Here is an 8,498-nt window from a genome sequence, read left to right on the forward strand (position 1 = left end):
CCCCTGCATCGGCAGGCAGACTCTCAACCACTGCGCCACCAGGGAAGGGAAGCCCCTTCACTGCCTTCTTTATTGCCCAAGATAGAAGTCAATTTTTATTACATAATTTGATGTAGCAGTTAATGAACATCTGTCTCCTATCAAACACTACAATAGTGGGTTTCTCCTGTTAGAAACAGAACTGGTGCATCATTCACAATAGTCAAGATGTGGAAATAACCTAAATGTCCATCAGTGGATGAATGGACAGCGCTTCCCTGGTGGCGCCGTGATTAAGAATCTGCCTGCCCATGCAGGGGACACAGGTTCGAGCCCTGATCCGGGAAGATCCCACATGCCAGGGAGCATCTAGGCCCGTGCGTCACAACTACAAAGTCTATGCTTTAGAGAACATGAGCCACAACTACCTGAGCCTGTGCACCACAGCTACCGAAGCCCACTCGCCTAGAGCCCATGCTCTGCAACAAGAGAAGCCACTGCAATGAGAAGCCCACACACTCCAATGATGCCCCACTCTCCACAACTAGAGAAGGCCCGCACGCAGCCACAAAGACCCAACATGGCCAAAAATAAAATAAAATAAATAAATGTATTTTTTAAAAAATGGATGAATGGATAAACAATATGTGGTATACACACACACACACACACACACACACACACACACACACACACACGCACACACACACACACACACACACATATACACAATGGACTATTACTCAGCCACGAGAAAGAAGGAAACCCCACCATTTGTGACAAGATGCAGGACTTTGAGGGCATTATGCTAATAAGCCTGACAGGGAAAGACAAATACTGCATGGTATCTCTTATATGTGAAACCAAAAAAATCCTCAAACTCACAGAAACAGAGAGTAGAAAAGTGGTCAGGAGCTAATGGGAGTGGTTAGGAAGAGGTTGGTAAAAAGTTGGTAACTTTCAGCTATAATATAAATAAGATCTCAAATCTAATGCAACACATGGTGACTATAGTTGATAATACTCTCTTGTTTGTTTTGAAGTTTGCTAAGAGAGTAGAACCTAAATGTTCTCACCAAAAAAAAGAAAAAAGATAAATTTGTAATGTGATGGATATGTTAATTGACTAGATGAGGGGAAATCCTTTCACAATTTATACATATGTCAAACCACCACAATGCATACTTTAAATATCTTACAACTTTATATGTCAATTATAGTTCAATAAAGCTGAAATTAATACAAACAAAAAAACCAGAACTGCTCTTCCACATACTTTATAGCCAGTTATCTCGACCAAGTGCAACATTTTGGTTTTCAAATTTGTAACATGAACAACTAATAATGATTGCAAAGCATTTTAAAAATATAAAATGCTGCATAAGTTAGACATAAAAATATAAAGTCATTTCCTATAAATAAGAACATGAATCGATGAGTCTTGCTGCCTAAATACTGGATACCTCTTTCTTTAACACTTGCCTCTCTCAGGACATCACTGATGCAACATCACAGGTAAAACAGGGCAGCAGGTGACGTCCCTGGTGGTCCAGTGGGTAAGACTCTGCGCTCCCAATGCAGGGGGCCCGGCTTCGATCCCTGGTTGCGGAGCTACATCGCACACGCATGTGCAACTAAGAGCCGGTGCAGCCAAAATCAATCAATCAATCAATAAACAATAAATAAATAAATATTAAAAACAAAAACAAAAAACAGGGCAGCAGTGACACAAAGAAGCAAACATGGTCCGAAATTAAAATGGCCTGTTCAGATGTTCAGATTTGGCCGCTGGCTGTAGATGCTCTGGTTTGCTTTCTACAGTCAGCTTATTTTTCCCGTCGTTTACAACAACCCCGAATTTAAGTTAACCATTTCCTGTTACTCTTTGTTTTACTTTGTCCTGGGCAAAAAGAGAAAAGGAGAGAAGGTATTTCTAGTATAGTATAAAGTGATCCAGGCTAATTAAATGCAGTTAAGAGCCAAGTGACGGATTAGCTTTTCATCCCATTAGCCCACATGCATAAACCAAAGTCATAAACATTTAGTAAGTTCTTTGTCATTTATTTTAAAGCTTTTTAAATGTGCTAAGAAGAAAAAAATTGTGACATGTTTCTACAGCACTCTGTTCTTAAGGATCTATTCATCGAGAACTAGTTTATTTCTATAATGGAATATCAGTTTACAAAGAATGCTTCACATAATAAATGTAAGGAATTAATGTCGGAGTCTCTAATTATTGAATAATATAAGCAAAAATATAAGTAGTTACTGAAAAAATATTTTATGTACTGAACCTTCAAAAAGCAATGTAAGGAGGAAAAAAGTTTTAGATATTTTAAGAAAAACAAGATTAAAAAAATCATATAGATTCACATTTTTACCATAAAGAAAAGAGCTCCAAAGCTGTTTACCACCCACTGTTTAAAACCTAAATTCCAGTCCAAAGAATTTTGCACCACTCGCAGCAAGATTACTGTAATAGGATTTAAAGGATTACTACGATATGGTTATTATGTAAAAATAACTGACTCTATAGCACACTTGCTTGAGGATTTACCTTAGTAAACCTACTAGGTCAAACATAGTCACTTATGTCTAACATTTCTACTCCTAATAAATCTGAATTTTCAGTATCACCAGAAACCTGCAAAACTGATAAATTAACTTGGCATTTGATTACTAAAAATACTTAAATAGAAATAAAAATTGTCAATAATTTTAAATAATTCACTGTTTTCCATGGTTACATTGCTTCAGCTTTGTCCCAACTAATCTTCACTGGATCTTACATTATATGACCTGGTTTGTATTGACAAGGTGGCTGAATTGATGAACATTTTTTTCCTCCATCTTATAACTGACCACACAACCACAACTGACCACCAAACTCAGTTTTATTTCAGGGTTTATGTGGCCAGTGCATCTCAACCAAAGGAAAAAAATACTTGACGTATATTGAGGGATGTTAAAAGTTTATACTAGTGCAGTTCTCAGCATCCCTCAATGGGGCAAGACCACCCACTGCCAGGCAACGGAGAAGAACCTAGGAAGATCCACTAAAAGGATCCATTTGAGATCCTTTTCTAAAATGAATATACTCAAAGCTGCTTATGGAAAAGTTGTTAATCATCTTAAACCACAGGCATAATATTCAAAGACCCTCTTTGGTCTGCCCTCCTTGAAAACAAATTAGTTCAAGTCTTCAAGCATGTCTTGATGCCTATTAGGTACGCTAAACACCATAGAAAGGACAGAAAGTGGGATAAGATAAGTCTTCAAACTAAAGAAACATAGAATTCTATTGAGGAGACAAGATAGCACATGAGAGGCTTCAGCAGGCACTGAAGTGTTAAAGAAAATACATGACACACAGGTCTGGTGGAGTGGGTCAGTGCTAGGCAGCTTCAGGGAGATTGGATGGTCTAAGAAGGCTTCCTGGGAAAAAGAGGGCTTGGCTGGCCCTTGAGGAAGGGAGTAATATTGAAAAGTGGGGAAAATATGAGAGGACAGTCTAGAAACCTATTATAGCAAATCTATAAAGATGTGATGACCAGGTCTCCTTCAGGAGGTAATAGGCAAATTTTCCTGAAAAGAGAGTACCTGTCAGGGTGATGATATAGCTGAAAGGGGGGAAAGCAGATAATAAAGGGATTTCAGTGCTGCAATGATGAGTTTGAATTGTACTTAGTAGCGAATCCATTAACATAAAAAATATTAGATTATGTCAAATATCCCACTTACAGTTGAAAACCAGACATACACACACATTTAACTACATATTAAAAAGCCCAGGGCTTCCCTGGTGGCGCAGTGGTTGAGAGTCCGCCTGCCAATGCAGGAGACACAGGTTCGTGACCCGGACCGGGAAGATCCCACATGCCACGGAGCGGCTGGCCCCCGTGGGCCATGGCTGCTAAGCCTGCGCGTCCGGAGCCAGTGCTCCGCAATGGGAGAGGCCGCAACAGTGAGAGGCCTGCGTACCGCAAAAAAAAAAAAAAAAAAAAAAAAAAGCCCAGAGAACAACCTGGTATGACAAGATACTGTTATCAGCAGTTGCCTCTAGGGTGAGGAGCGGGTAGAGTCAAAATAGATTAAAGAGGAACTTTAGCTTTTTGTATACATTTCTGTTTCATGTATTTTTTTTTATAACAGGTTGCACTATCACTTAAGTGTATATAAAATACAATTGCTTAAGAGAAAGTTCTGTGGTGGTTTGTTCACTTTTTAAAACCATATGTAATTAAAACCCAAAACTTAACTAATTTTTATTTGGAAGAAGTAAAATCCAATGGCATCTTGTCCAGCATAGTCTCTGCTGATTGGAACCTCCTCTGTCACTCTTGATGTTCTAAAAGGAAGTGTTCGCTCAGATTTAAGTATATATTAAAGCAAAAGACACAAGTGTGGAGGACAAAATAGCAACCTGCCAGAGTTAAGGAGTTGGAATTTCAAATAGAAACTGCCATTTGAATCTCAACATAGGTTCTAGCTTCAGAGTTTGGTGCGTGGTGAACTGGCCAAGATCATGGCCTTACAATATTGGTTATAGTTGACATTTATTGAGTAAGCTTGGTAGGTATTATTTCCTCTGATTTTTTACAGATAAGGAGACAGGTACATGCAGAGGTCATATAACTCGCCCCAGGCATAAGTGGTGAACCCAAGTCATTTGATTCCTGAACCCAGGTTCCTATATATTATTGTCAGGCACAGCCCCGCATCCCAGTCCCCACCAGCATCACGACTCTGGACATATCCTTCAACCTCTCTAAAATCAAGGTTTCTCACCTATGAGATGAGAATGAAATAATACATTAAAGGACCTAGCATACTGCATTATTAAATGCTCAACAAATTGTAGCTGCTATTATTATTATTATATAATGACATCCACAGACTTCCTTTTCCAATTGGAACACAAGTTTGTGGTTCAAGAGACTACCTTGAGCTTGCCTCTCACTTTCCATGTTTTTGCACCACACAGCTAAGCATAAAGCACATCATTTTGGAGAAACTGTAGTGTTAAAGCAGAGGGGCAAGAAAGGCAAACACTGAAACACAGGAGACTTCTCCACCCGCCCCCAACTCATAAGACAGAGGTCCTGCCATCTTACAACCAAAGAGAAGAGCTACAAGCTGCCAATCTCCAGAATATCTGCTTTCATACGCACATCTGCAGTTTTCTCCTGGTGCTGCATCAGATCTCAGAAGGAAGCCATATGTCAAAGGCTGGTCAAGTCCCCCTTTTTAATCAATCATCATTTTGGGAGGCTTATTTTGAAGTCAACTTCACCCTGATCATTACTATATTTTCTGTAATGAACATTTAAATTAAGCATTAACATGGTCTGTTTTGTGAGGATTTTTTTAAAGTCTAAAAAAACAAAAACCAGTTTAAATGCCATCGATCTGTCAGTTGAACTACCGAGAGAGTACAGGAGGATGGCTGCGTAGTGTTGGTTAGCAGCCTTGGCATTCTGTCCTTTTCAACCTCACACTTTCAACCTCACTCTTATTTTTCATCATAATTTCCTCTGTCAATTGGCAAGCTTTAAAAGAAAAAAATTTTTAAATATCTCTGGTGACAAGTTGCAAAGGAACCTAAGAAAAGCCATGCTTTTCCCTTCTCCTTTCTCATGCCTTTCTGAGAAAACGTCAGGAATATTTCATCAAACGCGAAAGAGAAGAATTCCATAAATGAGCATATTTTATATTATAAACGTCTCGTTATGTAACTGTTACGAATTCTTTTTAATGGAGCACCCACTCACTATTACTCAGGTGCGGTGTGATTTGGCTTTTCACAAGCCCTCTCTCCCCAAGCTCCCCAAGGGAAGAACCTTCAGTCTCTCAAGGAGACTCTCATTTGCCAGCAACTGCTAGTTTCCTAAACAGCTCTTTGATGATCACCTGATTCCCATTGTCTTACATTAACGTTGCAGAGACACAGCTTTTCTCCTTCCTACAGCTTACTATGTGCCTTGAGCAAATTCCTTAACCCCTCTGAGTCTCTTTGTCCGTCTGTAATAAGGGAATAATAATACCTACTTTGTGGAGATAAAATATATATAAAGTTCTGACCGTACTGCCTAGCACAGAGTAAGCCAGTATATGATGCCTGTTAATATAATGATTTGCCTTATACCTCTCTATTCTACTTAAGTAAATGAGGGAGGTACTATTACAATGAATGGTAAAGAGACCTGAATAGCCTCAGCTCCTGTGGGCCTCCAGGTGAAAGTAATCTTTGGGGCAGAATGGCCAGGCTGCTCCTGGGGGAAGGCTCTTCCCAGCTTCCTTAGTTCCTGCAGGAAGGACTCCTGGGCGCTGATGGTGGGTCAGGGCTGCTGTCAAAGTAAGGTACCTTGGTGATCCTTGCTCACAGTGTGGATTAAAACTGGAATTTGAGTATCATTTCCACCATTTGTTAGCATGTGACTGTGACAGTGAAAATTATTCAACTTCGGTTCTGAGAAATGAAATATTGCCTGCCATATCAGTAAACAAAGGATGTCACAGTCATCAGCAAGTGTAGCCACCTCCGACGGTGAAGCTGTGAGTCCTGAGGGAACTCAGGAAGGAAAAAAAGAATACCTGCCATCTAGCAGCCATCAGACTGCAGCCACTGAGGAAATTCAGGATGTGAAAACACAGGATACTGGCCCCAGATAGCTAAGGTGCGTATCAAAGGAATGATTTCAGTGAGCCCAGACTCTTGCATCTTCCCATACATAGAAAAGCGCTAAATTCCTTAACTTGAAATATCTAGTTTTCTTTTATTAACAGTAATCTTTTGTTTGCCCTTTGCTGCAAACTCCTGTATAACCTGCCTCCCCCCTTGCCTCTTCAGAGCAGTTTTCTCAGGGTTACTTGAGATGCTGCCTCCCAGGCTTAAAGTCCTAAGAATATCCACCGAATGAAGCATAACTCTCAACTTATTTAGGTTGTGCAATTTTTTTTTAGTCGACAGTTACCTCATCTGTAAACTGGAGAAGGATTTGTAATATTATCCACTTCCTAGAGTTATGGCAAAGATTGAACAAGACAGTATAGTCAAGCACATGGTGGAATTCAGTAAATTCTTGATACCTAGCTTGTTTGCCCTAGACCAGGTGGTAGTCATTTGAATTAAAAGGCACAGGGATCAGCCCTCCTTGGTTCTTATCAATTGCACTCATGCCCTAGGGGTCAGAACAACCTCACCATAGCTTTTTTCTGTTTTGAACATTAACATGTTCCTATATTGAGTCTCTGCTAAAATTAGAATTCTCCTTTACCTAGTTATCGACCAGACAATCATTTTTAACTGGTGTTTACTCACAAATCTCTATAAGCATTGAATGGATGGATTTGTGCATGAATATTAATAGCTAAGACTTACCAAGGAGTTTCTGTATCGGTCACTTGTCATGCAGTTGTCCTTTAATGTTCACATCAACCCTTTGAAGTACTACCCTCAGTCCACAGCTAAGAAAACTGAAGCTCAGAGATGAGGTAAACTTACCCAGACTTACCAAGCTAGTAAGTAGCAGTGCCTGCATTTGAAAGTAAACAGTTTAAATCCAAAACATATGATATGATATACTTTCTTCAAAATGTCCGTGTGTTAACTTCTTTATAGATGTAATTTCAATCCCTGTGATAACTTCTTTATAGATGTAATTTCAATCCCCGTGATGACAGACCTCTGGCTGGCTCTGTTGCTAGTTGCCTGCTGGTGTTTGGCTTGGCGGTCACTGACACAGCCCCCTGGGGATGCAGTTTAGGCATCCAAATCCTCCACTTTGCCATCGGATTGTTCTCAATCTCTGAACCTGGACCAAGCCCATGCCATTTTTCATGAAAATCTTTCCATGAGATCCTGCAAAGAAAATAAAGAGGGAATGCAGAAAACCCAATGGTAATCTAGAGGTTACATGCTATTTAGGGAAAGGGGTGTTCTGTCGGTCAAACATTCTGGTTAAATCAAAGGTGTTAGTGTTTGTACAGAACATTAAATACCCATTTTCAAAAAGTATGCATATAATTCCTAGCGCCCAAACATAGTTTCATCTTCCTTTGACTATTCAGAAGTCATGGGTGTGTCTCAAGGTCATCATAAGGCATATCAGTCACCTCACTGTAAACTACCAGTGAGGAAGAAAAGGGCAGTTTAAATGGGATTTATTAGACTACATATACAGTATACTGTATACGTCTATTGGATGAAAAAGTATTCTAAATTTTTATTTTTATATTTCAGCTTACTCAAGCCAGAATCCATGAGAGCCCTCAGTCAGGTAAGTTAAAACCATGTGAAAATGTATTAGTCTAGAATAATTTGGGTCAAGTTCATTTGTAAATGTGTTACTGAACCAAACTTGTGTCTGCTCGCCGGTGCACACGCAGTAGAGCCAATCTACTGACACCAGGTTGTAGTGAAGCACAGCATTTATTGCAGGTGCCAGACAAGGAGTCCAGGGCAGCTAATGCTCAAAAAACCTGAATTCCCCAGTGGCTTTTAGGGAAAGGTTTTTACA

Source organism: Lipotes vexillifer, unplaced genomic scaffold (assembly GCF_000442215.2).
Source record: "Lipotes vexillifer unplaced genomic scaffold, Lipotes_vexillifer_v1.1 scaffold602, whole genome shotgun sequence".
NCBI classification, from domain to species: Eukaryota; Metazoa; Chordata; class Mammalia; order Artiodactyla; family Lipotidae; genus Lipotes; species Lipotes vexillifer.